Genomic DNA, 10,000 nt, shown 5'->3' with positions numbered 1-10,000 from the left:
AGCTTCCGAGATCAGACGAGATCGGGCGTTCTCAGGGTAGTGTAACCGTAAGCCATTGCAGAACTCTCATCAAGACTACTTATGCAACTTCATCTATGTTGGGTCTCAGATAACAAACTAGTAATGTATAACAAGACCATTGTGATGGAAGCGAGAGGGAAAAAGCTTACAGCACCTGGTATTCCCAGGTGGTCTCCCATCCAAGTACTAACCAGGCCAAACCGTGCTTAGCTTCCGAGATCAGACGAGATCGGGCGTTCTCAGGGTAGTGTTACCGTAAGCCATTGCAGAGCTCTCATCAAGACTACTTATGCAACTTCATCTATGTTGGGTTTCAGATAACAAACTAGTAATGTATAACAAGACCATGGTAATGGAAGCAAGAGGGGAAAAGCTTACAGCACCTGGTATTCCCAGGTGGTCTCCCATCCAAGTACTAACCAGGCCAAACCCTGCTTAGCTTCCGAGATCAGACGAGATCGGGCGTTCTCAGGGTAGTGTGACCACAAGCCATTGCAGAGCTCTCATCAAGACTACTTATGCAACTTCAACTATGTTGGGTTTCAGATAACAAACTAGTAATGTATAACAAGACCATGGTAATGGAAGCAAGAGGGGAAAAGCTTACAGCACCTGGTATTCCCAGGTGGTCTCCCATCCAAGTACTAACCAGGCCAAACCCTGCTTAGCTTCCGAGATCAGACGAGATCGGGCGTTCTCAGGGTAGTGTGACCGTAAGCCATTGCAGAGCTCTCATCAAGACTACTTATGCAACTTCATCTATGTTGGGTTTCAGATAACAAACTAGTAATGTATAACAAGACCATGGTAATGGAAGCAAGAGGGGAAAAGCTTACAGCACCTGGTATTCCCAGGTGGTCTCCCATCCAAGTACTAACCAGGCCAAACCCTGCTTAGCTTCCGAGATCAGACGAGATCGGGCGTTCTCAGGGTAGTGTGACCGTAAGCCATTGCAGAGCTCTCATCAAGACTACTTATGCAACTTCATCTATGTTGGGTTTCAGATAACAAACTAGTAATGTATAACAAGACCATGGTAATGGAAGCAAGAGGGGAAAAGCTTACAGCACCTGGTATTTCCAGGTGGTCTCCCATCCAAGTACTAACCAGGCCAAACCCTGCTTAGCTTCCGAGATCAGACGAGATCGGGCGTTCTCAGGGTAGTGTGACCGTAAGCCATTACAGAGCTCTCATCAAGACTACTTATGCAACTTCATCTATGTTGGGTTTCAGATAACAAACTAGTAATGTATAACAAGACCATGGTAATGGAAGCAAGAGGGGAAAAGCTTACAGCACCTGGTATTCCCAGGTGGTCTCCCATCCAAGTACTAACCAGGCCAAACCCTGCTTAGCTTCCGAGATCAGACGAGATCGGGCGTTCTCAGGGTAGTGTGACCGTAAGCCATTGCAGAGCTCTCATCAAGACTACTTATGCAACTTCATCTATGTTGGGTTTCAGATAACAAACTAGTAATGTATAACAAGACCATGGTAATGGAAGCAAGAGGGGAAAAGCTTACAGCACCTGGTATTCCCAGGTGGTCTCCCATCCAAGTACTAACCAGGCCAAACCCTGCTTAGCTTCCGAGATCAGACGAGATCGGGCGTTCTCAGGGTAGTGTGACCACAAGCCATTGCAGAGCTCTCATCAAGACTACTTATGCAACTTCAACTATGTTGGGTTTCAGATAACAAACTAGTAATGTATAACAAGACCATGGTAATGGAAGCAAGAGGGGAAAAGCTTACAGCACCTGGTATTCCCAGGTGGTCTCCCATCCAAGTACTAACCAGGCCAAACCCTGCTTAGCTTCCGAGATCAGACGAGATCGGGCGTTCTCAGGGTAGTGTAACCGTAAGCCATTGCAGAACTCTCATCAAGACTACTTATGCAACTTCATCTATGTTGGGTCTCAGATAACAAACTAGTAATGTATAACAAGACCATTGTGATGGAAGCGAGAGGGAAAAAGCTTACAGCACCTGGTATTCCCAGGTGGTCTCCCATCCAAGTACTAACCAGGCCAAACCGTGCTTAGCTTCCGAGATCAGACGAGATCGGGCGTTCTCAGGGTAGTGTTACCGTAAGCCATTGCAGAGCTCTCATCAAGACTACTTATGCAACTTCATCTATGTTGGGTTTCAGATAACAAACTAGTAATGTATAACAAGACCATGGTAATGGAAGCAAGAGGGGAAAAGCTTACAGCACCTGGTATTCCCAGGTGGTCTCCCATCCAAGTACTAACCAGGCCAAACCCTGCTTAGCTTCCGAGATCAGACGATATCGGGCGTTCTCAGGGTAGTGTGACCGTAAGCCATTGCAGAGCTCTCATCAAGACTACTTATGCAACTTCATCTATGTTGGGTTTCAGATAACAAACTAGTAATGTATAACAAGACCATGGTAATGGAAGCAAGAGGGGAAAAGCTTACAGCACCTGGTATTCCCAGGTGGTCTCCCATCCAAGTACTAACCAGGCCAAATCCTGCTTAGCTTCCGAGATCAGACGAGATCGGGCGTTCTCAGGGTAGTGTGACCGTAAGCCATTGCAGAGCTCTCATCAAGACTACTTATGCAACTTCATCTATGTTGGGTTTCAGATAACAAACTAGTAATGTATAACAAGACCATGGTAATGGAAGCAAGAGGGGAAAAGCTTACAGCACCTGGTATTCCCAGGTGGTCTCCCATCCAAGTACTAACCAGGCCAAACCCTGCTTAGCTTCCGAGATCAGACGAGATCGGGCGTTCTCAGGGTAGTGTGACTGTAAGCCATTGCAGAGCTCTCATCAAGACTACTTATGCAACTTCATCTATGTTGGGTTTCAGATAACAAACTAGTAATGTATAACAAGACCATGGTAATGGAAGCAAGAGGGGAAAAGCTTACAGCACCTGGTATTCCCAGGTGGTCTCCCATCCAAGTACTAACCAGGCCAAACCCTGCATAGCTTCCGAGATCAGACGAGATCGGGCGTTCTCAGGGTAGTGTGACCGTAAGCCATTGCAGAGCTCTCATCAAGACTACTTATGCAACTTCATCTATGTTGGGTTTCAGATAACAAACTAGTAATGTATAACAAGACCATGGTAATGGAAGCAAGAGGGGAAAAGCTTACAGCACCTGGTATTCCCAGGTGGTCTCCCATCCAAGTACTAACCAGGCCAAACCCTGCTCAGCTTCCGAGATCAGACGAGATCGGGCGTTCTCAGGGTAGTGTGACCGTAAGCCATTGCAGAGCTCTCATCAAGACTACTTATGCAACTTCATCTATGTTGGGTTTCAGATAACAAACTAGTAATGTATAACAAGACCATGGTAATGGAAGCAAGAGGGGAAAAGCTTACAGCACCTGGTATTCCCAGGTGGTCTCCCATCCAAGTACTAACCAGGCCAAACCCTGCTTAGCTTCCGAGATCAGACGAGATCGGGCGTTCTCAGGGTAGTGTGACCGTAAGCCATTGCAGAGCTCTCATCAAGACTACTTATGCAACTTCATCTATGTTGGGTTTCAGATAACAAACTAGTAATGTATAACAAGACCATGGTAATGGAAGCAAGAGGGGAAAAGCTTACAGCACCTGGTATTCCCAGGTGGTCTCCCATCCAAGTACTAACCAGGCCAAACCCTGCTTAGCTTCCGAGATCAGACGAGATCGGGCGTTCTCAGGGTAGTGTGACCGTAAGCCATTGCAGAGCTCTCATCAAGACTACTTATGCAACTTCATCTATGTTGGGTTTCAGATAACAAACTAGTAATGTATAACAAGACCATGGTAATGGAAGCAAGAGGGGAAAAGCTTACAGCACCTGGTATTCCCAGGTGGTCTCCCATCCAAGTACTAACCAGGCCAAACCCTGCTTAGCTTCCGAGATCAGACGAGATCGGGCGTTCTCAGGGTAGTGTGACCGTAAGCCATTGCAGAGCTCTCATCAAGACTACTTATGCAACTTCATCTATGTTGGGTTTCAGATAACAAACTAGTAATGTATAACAAGACCATGGTAATGGAAGCAAGAGGGGAAAAGCTTACAGCACCTGGTATTCCCAGGTGGTCTCCCATCCAAGTACTAACCAGGCCAAACCCTGCTTAGCTTCCGAGATCAGACGAGATCGGGCGTTCTCAGGGTAGTGTGACCGTAAGCCATTGCAGAGCTCTCATCAAGACTACTTATGCAACTTCATCTATGTTGGGTTTCAGATAACAAACTAGTAATGTATAACAAGACCATGGTAATGGAAGCAAGAGGGGAAAAGCTTACAGCACCTGGTATTTCCAGGTGGTCTCCCATCCAAGTACTAACCAGGCCAAACCCTGCTTAGCTTCCGAGATCAGACGAGATCGGGCGTTCTCAGGGTAGTGTGACCGTAAGCCATTACAGAGCTCTCATCAAGACTACTTATGCAACTTCATCTATGTTGGGTTTCAGATAACAAACTAGTAATGTATAACAAGACCATGGTAATGGAAGCAAGAGGGGAAAAGCTTACAGCACCTGGTATTCCCAGGTGGTCTCCCATCCAAGTACTAACCAGGCCAAACCCTGCTTAGCTTCCGAGATCAGACGAGATCGGGCGTTCTCAGGGTAGTGTGACCGTAAGCCATTGCAGAGCTCTCATCAAGACTACTTATGCAACTTCATCTATGTTGGGTTTCAGATAACAAACTAGTAATGTATAACAAGACCATGGTAATGGAAGCAAGAGGGGAAAAGCTTACAGCACCTGGTATTCCCAGGTGGTCTCCCATCCAAGTACTAACCAGGCCAATACTGCTTAGCTTCCGAGATCAGACGAGATCGGGCGTTCTCAGGGTAGTGTGACCACAAGCCATTGCAGAGCTCTCATCAAGACTACTTATGCAACTTCAACTATGTTGGGTTTCAGATAACAAACTAGTAATGTATAACAAGACCATGGTAATGGAAGCAAGAGGGGAAAAGCTTACAGCACCTGGTATTCCCAGGTGGTCTCCCATCCAAGTACTAACCAGGCCAAACCCTGCTTAGCTTCCGAGATCAGACGAGATCGGGCGTTCTCAGGGTAGTGTAACCGTAAGCCATTGCAGAACTCTCATCAAGACTACTTATGCAACTTCATCTATGTTGGGTCTCAGATAACAAACTAGTAATGTATAACAAGACCATTGTGATGGAAGCGAGAGGGAAAAAGCTTACAGCACCTGGTATTCCCAGGTGGTCTCCCATCCAAGTACTAACCAGGCCAAACCGTGCTTAGCTTCCGAGATCAGACGAGATCGGGCGTTCTCAGGGTAGTGTTACCGTAAGCCATTGCAGAGCTCTCATCAAGACTACTTATGCAACTTCATCTATGTTGGGTTTCAGATAACAAACTAGTAATGTATAACAAGACCATGGTAATGGAAGCAAGAGGGGAAAAGCGTACAGCACCTGGTATTCCCAGGTGGTCTCCCATCCAAGTACTAACCAGGCCAAACCCTGCTTAGCTTCCGAGATCAGACGAGATCGGGCGTTCTCAGGGTAGTGTGACCGTAAGCCATTGCAGAGCTCTCATCAAGACTACTTATGCAACTTCATCTATGTTGGGTTTCAGATAACAAACTAGTAATGTATAACAAGACCATGGTAATGGAAGCAAGAGGGGAAAAGCTTACAGCACCTGGTATTCCCAGGTGGTCTCCCATCCAAGTACTAACCAGGCCAAACCCTGCTTAGCTTCCGAGATCAGACGAGATCGGGCGTTCTCAGGGTAGTGTGACCGTAAGCCATTGCAGAGCTCTCATCAAGACTACTTATGCAACTTCATCTATGTTGGGTTTCAGATAACAAACTAGTAATGTATAACAAGACCATGGTAATGGAAGCAAGAGGGGAAAAGCTTACAGCACCTGGTATTCCCAGGTGGTCTCCCATCCAAGTACTAACCAGGCCAAACCCTGCTTAGCTTCCGAGATCAGACGAGATCGGGCGTTCTCAGGGTAGTGTGACTGTAAGCCATTGCAGAGCTCTCATCAAGACTACTTATGCAACTTCATCTATGTTGGGTTTCAGATAACAAACTAGTAATGTATAACAAGACCATGGTAATGGAAGCAAGAGGGGAAAAGCTTACAGCACCTGGTATTCCCAGGTGGTCTCCCATCCAAGTACTAACCAGGCCAAACCCTGCATAGCTTCCGAGATCAGACGAGATCGGGCGTTCTCAGGGTAGTGTGACCGTAAGCCATTGCAGAGCTCTCATCAAGACTACTTATGCAACTTCATCTATGTTGGGTTTCAGATAACAAACTAGTAATGTATAACAAGACCATGGTAATGGAAGCAAGAGGGGAAAAGCTTACAGCACCTGGTATTCCCAGGTGGTCTCCCATCCAAGTACTAACCAGGCCAAACCCTGCTCAGCTTCCGAGATCAGACGAGATCGGGCGTTCTCAGGGTAGTGTGACCGTAAGCCATTGCAGAGCTCTCATCAAGACTACTTATGCAACTTCATCTATGTTGGGTTTCAGATAACAAACTAGTAATGTATAACAAGACCATGGTAATGGAAGCAAGAGGGGAAAAGCTTACAGCACCTGGTATTCCCAGGTGGTCTCCCATCCAAGTACTAACCAGGCCAAACCCTGCTTAGCTTCCGAGATCAGACGAGATCGGGCGTTCTCAGGGTAGTGTGACCGTAAGCCATTGCAGAGCTCTCATCAAGACTACTTATGCAACTTCATCTATGTTGGGTTTCAGATAACAAACTAGTAATGTATAACAAGACCATGGTAATGGAAGCAAGAGGGGAAAAGCTTACAGCACCTGGTATTCCCAGGTGGTCTCCCATCCAAGTACTAACCAGGCCAAACCCTGCTTAGCTTCCGAGATCAGACGAGATCGGGCGTTCTCAGGGTAGTGTGACCGTAAGCCATTGCAGAGCTCTCATCAAGACTACTTATGCAACTTCATCTATGTTGGGTTTCAGATAACAAACTAGTAATGTATAACAAGACCATGGTAATGGAAGCAAGAGGGGAAAAGCTTACAGCACCTGGTATTCCCAGGTGGTCTCCCATCCAAGTACTAACCAGGCCAAACCCTGCTTAGCTTCCGAGATCAGACGAGATCGGGCGTTCTCAGGGTAGTGTGACCGTAAGCCATTGCAGAGCTCTCATCAAGACTACTTATGCAACTTCATCTATGTTGGGTTTCAGATAACAAACTAGTAATGTATAACAAGACCATGGTAATGGAAGCAAGAGGGGAAAAGCTTACAGCACCTGGTATTCCCAGGTGGTCTCCCATCCAAGTACTAACCAGGCCAAACCCTGCTTAGCTTCCGAGATCAGACGAGATCGGGCGTTCTCAGGGTAGTGTGACCGTAAGCCATTGCAGAGCTCTCATCAAGACTACTTATGCAACTTCATCTATGTTGGGTTTCAGATAACAAACTAGTAATGTATAACAAGACCATGGTAATGGAAGCAAGAGGGGAAAAGCTTACAGCACCTGGTATTTCCAGGTGGTCTCCCATCCAAGTACTAACCAGGCCAAACCCTGCTTAGCTTCCGAGATCAGACGAGATCGGGCGTTCTCAGGGTAGTGTGACCGTAAGCCAATACAGAGCTCTCATCAAGACTACTTATGCAACTTCATCTATGTTGGGTTTCAGATAACAAACTAGTAATGTATAACAAGACCATGGTAATGGAAGCAAGAGGGGAAAAGCTTACAGCACCTGGTATTCCCAGGTGGTCTCCCATCCAAGTACTAACCAGGCCAAACCCTGCTTAGCTTCCGAGATCAGACGAGATCGGGCGTTCTCAGGGTAGTGTGACCGTAAGCCATTGCAGAGCTCTCATCAAGACTACTTATGCAACTTCATCTATGTTGGGTTTCAGATAACAAACTAGTAATGTATAACAAGACCATGGTAATGGAAGCAAGAGGGGAAAAGCTTACAGCACCTGGTATTCCCAGGTGGTCTCCCATCCAAGTACTAACCAGGCCAAACCCTGCTTAGCTTCCGAGATCAGACGAGATCGGGCGTTCTCAGGGTAGTGTGACCACAAGCCATTGCAGAGCTCTCATCAAGACTACTTATGCAACTTCAACTATGTTGGGTTTCAGATAACAAACTAGTAATGTATAACAAGACCATGGTAATGGAAGCAAGAGGGGAAAAGCTTACAGCACCTGGTATTCCCAGGTGGTCTCCCATCCAAGTACTAACCAGGCCAAACCCTGCTTAGCTTCCGAGATCAGACGAGATCGGGCGTTCTCAGGGTAGTGTAACCGTAAGCCATTGCAGAACTCTCATCAAGACTACTTATGCAACTTCATCTATGTTGGGTCTCAGATAACAAACTAGTAATGTATAACAAGACCATTGTGATGGAAGCGAGAGGGAAAAAGCTTACAGCACCTGGTATTCCCAGGTGGTCTCCCATCCAAGTACTAACCAGGCCAAACCGTGCTTAGCTTCCGAGATCAGACGAGATCGGGCGTTCTCAGGGTAGTGTGACCGTAAGCCATTGCAGAGCTCTCATCAAGACTACTTATGCAACTTCATCTATGTTGGGTTTCAGATAACAAACTAGTAATGTATAACAAGACCATGGTAATGGAAGCAAGAGGGGAAAAGCTTACAGCACCTGGTATTCCCAGGTGGTCTCCCATCCAAGTACTAACCAGGCCAAACCCTGCTTAGCTTCCGAGATCAGACGAGATCGGGCGTTCTCAGGGTAGTGTGACCGTAAGCCATTGCAGAGCTCTCATCAAGACTACTTATGCAACTTCATCTATGTTGGGTTTCAGATAACAAACTAGTAATGTATAACAAGACCATGGTAATGGAAGCAAGAGGGGAAAAGCTTACAGCACCTGGTATTCCCAGGTGGCCTCCCATCCAAGTACTAACCAGGCCAAACCCTGCTTAGCTTCCGAGATCAGACGAGATCGGGCGTTCTCAGGGTAGTGTGACCGTAAGCCATTGCAGAGCTCTCATCAAGACTACTTATGCAACTTCATCTATGTTGGGTTTCAGATAACAAACTAGTAATGTATAACAAGACCATGGTAATGGAAGCAAGAGGGGAAAAGCTTACAGCACCTGGTATTCCCAGGTGGTCTCCCATCCAAGTACTAACCAGGCCAAACCCTGCTTAGCTTCCGAGATCAGACGAGATCGGGCGTTCTCAGGGTAGTGTGACCGTAAGCCATTGCAGAGCTCTCATCAAGACTACTTATGCAACTTCATCTATGTTGGGTTTCAGATAACAAACTAGTAATGTATAACAAGACCATGGTAATGGAAGCAAGAGGGGAAAAGCTTACAGCACCTGGTATTCCCAGGTGGTCTCCCATCCAAGTACTAACCAGGCCAAACCCTGCTTAGCTTCCGAGATCAGACGAGATCGGGCGTTCTCAGGGTAGTGTGACCGTAAGCCATTGCAGAGCTCTCATCAAGACTACTTATGCAACTTCATCTATGTTGGGTTTCAGATAACAAACTAGTAATGTATAACAAGACCATGGTAATGGAAGCAAGAGGGGAAAAGCTTACAGCACCTGGTATTCCCAGGTGGTCTCCCATCCAAGTACTAACCAGGCCAAACCCTGCTTAGCTTCCGAGATCAGACGAGATCGAGCGTTCTCAGGGTAGTGTGACCGTAAGCCATTGCAGAGCTCTCATCAAGACTACTTATGCAACTTCATCTATGTTGGGTTTCAGATAACAAACTAGTAATGTATAACAAGACCATTGTAATGGAGGCAAGAGGGGAAAAGCTTACAGCACCTGGTATTCCCAGGTGGTCTCCCATCCAAGTACTAACCAGGCCAAACCCTGCTTAGCTTCCGCGATCAGACGAGATCGGGCGTTCTCAGGGTAGTGTGACCGTAAGCCATTGCAGAGCTCTCATCAAGACTACTTATGCAACTTCATCTATGTTGGGTTTCAGATAACAAACTAGTAATGTATAACAAGACCATGGTAATGGAAGCAA

At 46.5% G+C, this 10,000-nt stretch overlaps 43 non-coding genes and 1 pseudogene across 43 annotated transcripts in view; all 44 read right to left on the bottom strand.

Moving 5' to 3' along the window:
* LOC125791769 (5S ribosomal RNA) overlaps positions 1-53 on the bottom strand; it is a 119-nt gene extending 66 nt beyond the window's left edge. The window contains exon 1 of the ribosomal RNA XR_007431501.1: positions 1-53. This exon is cut by the window's left edge and continues 66 nt beyond it. This is a non-coding gene — a ribosomal RNA (5S ribosomal RNA).
* A 110-nt stretch (positions 54-163) lies between these two features.
* LOC125792375 (5S ribosomal RNA) lies at positions 164-282 on the bottom strand. The gene has a single exon (XR_007432107.1). It is a non-coding gene; the product is annotated as a 5S ribosomal RNA (ribosomal RNA).
* A 110-nt stretch (positions 283-392) lies between these two features.
* Positions 393-511, bottom strand: LOC125791981 (5S ribosomal RNA). Its single transcript, XR_007431713.1, has one exon. It is a non-coding gene; the product is annotated as a 5S ribosomal RNA (ribosomal RNA).
* A 110-nt stretch (positions 512-621) lies between these two features.
* On the bottom strand, positions 622-740 carry LOC125792946 (5S ribosomal RNA). Its single transcript, XR_007432537.1, has one exon. It is a non-coding gene; the product is annotated as a 5S ribosomal RNA (ribosomal RNA).
* A 110-nt stretch (positions 741-850) lies between these two features.
* On the bottom strand, positions 851-969 carry LOC125792945 (5S ribosomal RNA). The gene has a single exon (XR_007432536.1). It is a non-coding gene; the product is annotated as a 5S ribosomal RNA (ribosomal RNA).
* A 110-nt stretch (positions 970-1,079) lies between these two features.
* Positions 1,080-1,198, bottom strand: LOC125792096 (5S ribosomal RNA). The gene has a single exon (XR_007431828.1). It is a non-coding gene; the product is annotated as a 5S ribosomal RNA (ribosomal RNA).
* A 110-nt stretch (positions 1,199-1,308) lies between these two features.
* On the bottom strand, positions 1,309-1,427 carry LOC125792944 (5S ribosomal RNA). Its single transcript, XR_007432535.1, has one exon. It is a non-coding gene; the product is annotated as a 5S ribosomal RNA (ribosomal RNA).
* A 110-nt stretch (positions 1,428-1,537) lies between these two features.
* Positions 1,538-1,656, bottom strand: LOC125791980 (5S ribosomal RNA). Its single transcript, XR_007431712.1, has one exon. It is a non-coding gene; the product is annotated as a 5S ribosomal RNA (ribosomal RNA).
* A 110-nt stretch (positions 1,657-1,766) lies between these two features.
* Positions 1,767-1,885, bottom strand: LOC125791768 (5S ribosomal RNA). The gene has a single exon (XR_007431500.1). It is a non-coding gene; the product is annotated as a 5S ribosomal RNA (ribosomal RNA).
* A 110-nt stretch (positions 1,886-1,995) lies between these two features.
* LOC125792374 (5S ribosomal RNA) lies at positions 1,996-2,114 on the bottom strand. The gene has a single exon (XR_007432106.1). It is a non-coding gene; the product is annotated as a 5S ribosomal RNA (ribosomal RNA).
* A 110-nt stretch (positions 2,115-2,224) lies between these two features.
* On the bottom strand, positions 2,225-2,343 carry LOC125792435 (5S ribosomal RNA). Its single transcript, XR_007432167.1, has one exon. It is a non-coding gene; the product is annotated as a 5S ribosomal RNA (ribosomal RNA).
* A 110-nt stretch (positions 2,344-2,453) lies between these two features.
* Positions 2,454-2,572, bottom strand: LOC125792116 (5S ribosomal RNA). The gene has a single exon (XR_007431848.1). It is a non-coding gene; the product is annotated as a 5S ribosomal RNA (ribosomal RNA).
* Positions 2,573-2,682: 110 nt separating this feature from the next.
* On the bottom strand, positions 2,683-2,801 carry LOC125791626 (5S ribosomal RNA). The gene has a single exon (XR_007431353.1). It is a non-coding gene; the product is annotated as a 5S ribosomal RNA (ribosomal RNA).
* Positions 2,802-2,911: 110 nt separating this feature from the next.
* Positions 2,912-3,030, bottom strand: LOC125792274 (5S ribosomal RNA). The gene has a single exon (XR_007432006.1). It is a non-coding gene; the product is annotated as a 5S ribosomal RNA (ribosomal RNA).
* A 110-nt stretch (positions 3,031-3,140) lies between these two features.
* LOC125792263 (5S ribosomal RNA) lies at positions 3,141-3,259 on the bottom strand. Its single transcript, XR_007431995.1, has one exon. It is a non-coding gene; the product is annotated as a 5S ribosomal RNA (ribosomal RNA).
* A 110-nt stretch (positions 3,260-3,369) lies between these two features.
* Positions 3,370-3,488, bottom strand: LOC125792943 (5S ribosomal RNA). Its single transcript, XR_007432534.1, has one exon. It is a non-coding gene; the product is annotated as a 5S ribosomal RNA (ribosomal RNA).
* A 110-nt stretch (positions 3,489-3,598) lies between these two features.
* Positions 3,599-3,717, bottom strand: LOC125792942 (5S ribosomal RNA). Its single transcript, XR_007432533.1, has one exon. It is a non-coding gene; the product is annotated as a 5S ribosomal RNA (ribosomal RNA).
* Positions 3,718-3,827: 110 nt separating this feature from the next.
* On the bottom strand, positions 3,828-3,946 carry LOC125792941 (5S ribosomal RNA). Its single transcript, XR_007432532.1, has one exon. It is a non-coding gene; the product is annotated as a 5S ribosomal RNA (ribosomal RNA).
* Positions 3,947-4,056: 110 nt separating this feature from the next.
* LOC125792939 (5S ribosomal RNA) lies at positions 4,057-4,175 on the bottom strand. The gene has a single exon (XR_007432530.1). It is a non-coding gene; the product is annotated as a 5S ribosomal RNA (ribosomal RNA).
* A 110-nt stretch (positions 4,176-4,285) lies between these two features.
* On the bottom strand, positions 4,286-4,404 carry LOC125792095 (5S ribosomal RNA). The gene has a single exon (XR_007431827.1). It is a non-coding gene; the product is annotated as a 5S ribosomal RNA (ribosomal RNA).
* A 110-nt stretch (positions 4,405-4,514) lies between these two features.
* On the bottom strand, positions 4,515-4,633 carry LOC125792938 (5S ribosomal RNA). The gene has a single exon (XR_007432529.1). It is a non-coding gene; the product is annotated as a 5S ribosomal RNA (ribosomal RNA).
* A 110-nt stretch (positions 4,634-4,743) lies between these two features.
* Positions 4,744-4,861, bottom strand: LOC125792706 (5S ribosomal RNA; annotated as a pseudogene).
* Positions 4,862-4,971: 110 nt separating this feature from the next.
* Positions 4,972-5,090, bottom strand: LOC125791767 (5S ribosomal RNA). The gene has a single exon (XR_007431499.1). It is a non-coding gene; the product is annotated as a 5S ribosomal RNA (ribosomal RNA).
* Positions 5,091-5,200: 110 nt separating this feature from the next.
* Positions 5,201-5,319, bottom strand: LOC125792373 (5S ribosomal RNA). Its single transcript, XR_007432105.1, has one exon. It is a non-coding gene; the product is annotated as a 5S ribosomal RNA (ribosomal RNA).
* Positions 5,320-5,429: 110 nt separating this feature from the next.
* LOC125792006 (5S ribosomal RNA) lies at positions 5,430-5,548 on the bottom strand. The gene has a single exon (XR_007431738.1). It is a non-coding gene; the product is annotated as a 5S ribosomal RNA (ribosomal RNA).
* Positions 5,549-5,658: 110 nt separating this feature from the next.
* LOC125792937 (5S ribosomal RNA) lies at positions 5,659-5,777 on the bottom strand. The gene has a single exon (XR_007432528.1). It is a non-coding gene; the product is annotated as a 5S ribosomal RNA (ribosomal RNA).
* Positions 5,778-5,887: 110 nt separating this feature from the next.
* Positions 5,888-6,006, bottom strand: LOC125791625 (5S ribosomal RNA). The gene has a single exon (XR_007431352.1). It is a non-coding gene; the product is annotated as a 5S ribosomal RNA (ribosomal RNA).
* Positions 6,007-6,116: 110 nt separating this feature from the next.
* LOC125792273 (5S ribosomal RNA) lies at positions 6,117-6,235 on the bottom strand. The gene has a single exon (XR_007432005.1). It is a non-coding gene; the product is annotated as a 5S ribosomal RNA (ribosomal RNA).
* A 110-nt stretch (positions 6,236-6,345) lies between these two features.
* LOC125792262 (5S ribosomal RNA) lies at positions 6,346-6,464 on the bottom strand. The gene has a single exon (XR_007431994.1). It is a non-coding gene; the product is annotated as a 5S ribosomal RNA (ribosomal RNA).
* Positions 6,465-6,574: 110 nt separating this feature from the next.
* On the bottom strand, positions 6,575-6,693 carry LOC125792936 (5S ribosomal RNA). The gene has a single exon (XR_007432527.1). It is a non-coding gene; the product is annotated as a 5S ribosomal RNA (ribosomal RNA).
* A 110-nt stretch (positions 6,694-6,803) lies between these two features.
* On the bottom strand, positions 6,804-6,922 carry LOC125792935 (5S ribosomal RNA). Its single transcript, XR_007432526.1, has one exon. It is a non-coding gene; the product is annotated as a 5S ribosomal RNA (ribosomal RNA).
* Positions 6,923-7,032: 110 nt separating this feature from the next.
* Positions 7,033-7,151, bottom strand: LOC125792933 (5S ribosomal RNA). The gene has a single exon (XR_007432524.1). It is a non-coding gene; the product is annotated as a 5S ribosomal RNA (ribosomal RNA).
* Positions 7,152-7,261: 110 nt separating this feature from the next.
* LOC125792932 (5S ribosomal RNA) lies at positions 7,262-7,380 on the bottom strand. Its single transcript, XR_007432523.1, has one exon. It is a non-coding gene; the product is annotated as a 5S ribosomal RNA (ribosomal RNA).
* Positions 7,381-7,490: 110 nt separating this feature from the next.
* LOC125792094 (5S ribosomal RNA) lies at positions 7,491-7,609 on the bottom strand. The gene has a single exon (XR_007431826.1). It is a non-coding gene; the product is annotated as a 5S ribosomal RNA (ribosomal RNA).
* Positions 7,610-7,719: 110 nt separating this feature from the next.
* Positions 7,720-7,838, bottom strand: LOC125792931 (5S ribosomal RNA). The gene has a single exon (XR_007432522.1). It is a non-coding gene; the product is annotated as a 5S ribosomal RNA (ribosomal RNA).
* A 110-nt stretch (positions 7,839-7,948) lies between these two features.
* On the bottom strand, positions 7,949-8,067 carry LOC125791979 (5S ribosomal RNA). The gene has a single exon (XR_007431711.1). It is a non-coding gene; the product is annotated as a 5S ribosomal RNA (ribosomal RNA).
* A 110-nt stretch (positions 8,068-8,177) lies between these two features.
* Positions 8,178-8,296, bottom strand: LOC125791766 (5S ribosomal RNA). Its single transcript, XR_007431498.1, has one exon. It is a non-coding gene; the product is annotated as a 5S ribosomal RNA (ribosomal RNA).
* A 110-nt stretch (positions 8,297-8,406) lies between these two features.
* Positions 8,407-8,525, bottom strand: LOC125792052 (5S ribosomal RNA). Its single transcript, XR_007431784.1, has one exon. It is a non-coding gene; the product is annotated as a 5S ribosomal RNA (ribosomal RNA).
* A 110-nt stretch (positions 8,526-8,635) lies between these two features.
* LOC125792930 (5S ribosomal RNA) lies at positions 8,636-8,754 on the bottom strand. Its single transcript, XR_007432521.1, has one exon. It is a non-coding gene; the product is annotated as a 5S ribosomal RNA (ribosomal RNA).
* A 110-nt stretch (positions 8,755-8,864) lies between these two features.
* On the bottom strand, positions 8,865-8,983 carry LOC125791873 (5S ribosomal RNA). The gene has a single exon (XR_007431605.1). It is a non-coding gene; the product is annotated as a 5S ribosomal RNA (ribosomal RNA).
* Positions 8,984-9,093: 110 nt separating this feature from the next.
* LOC125792929 (5S ribosomal RNA) lies at positions 9,094-9,212 on the bottom strand. Its single transcript, XR_007432520.1, has one exon. It is a non-coding gene; the product is annotated as a 5S ribosomal RNA (ribosomal RNA).
* A 110-nt stretch (positions 9,213-9,322) lies between these two features.
* On the bottom strand, positions 9,323-9,441 carry LOC125792927 (5S ribosomal RNA). Its single transcript, XR_007432518.1, has one exon. It is a non-coding gene; the product is annotated as a 5S ribosomal RNA (ribosomal RNA).
* A 110-nt stretch (positions 9,442-9,551) lies between these two features.
* LOC125791824 (5S ribosomal RNA) lies at positions 9,552-9,670 on the bottom strand. The gene has a single exon (XR_007431556.1). It is a non-coding gene; the product is annotated as a 5S ribosomal RNA (ribosomal RNA).
* A 110-nt stretch (positions 9,671-9,780) lies between these two features.
* Positions 9,781-9,899, bottom strand: LOC125792329 (5S ribosomal RNA). The gene has a single exon (XR_007432061.1). It is a non-coding gene; the product is annotated as a 5S ribosomal RNA (ribosomal RNA).
* Positions 9,900-10,000: the final 101 nt, after the last annotated feature.

This window comes from Astyanax mexicanus, unplaced genomic scaffold, assembly GCF_023375975.1.
Source record: "Astyanax mexicanus isolate ESR-SI-001 unplaced genomic scaffold, AstMex3_surface scaffold_36, whole genome shotgun sequence".
Lineage (NCBI taxonomy): Eukaryota > Metazoa > Chordata > Actinopteri > Characiformes > Acestrorhamphidae > Astyanax > Astyanax mexicanus.
Note: the sequence above shows the minus strand (reverse complement) of the source record. Positions and strands in the feature narration are given on the sequence as shown.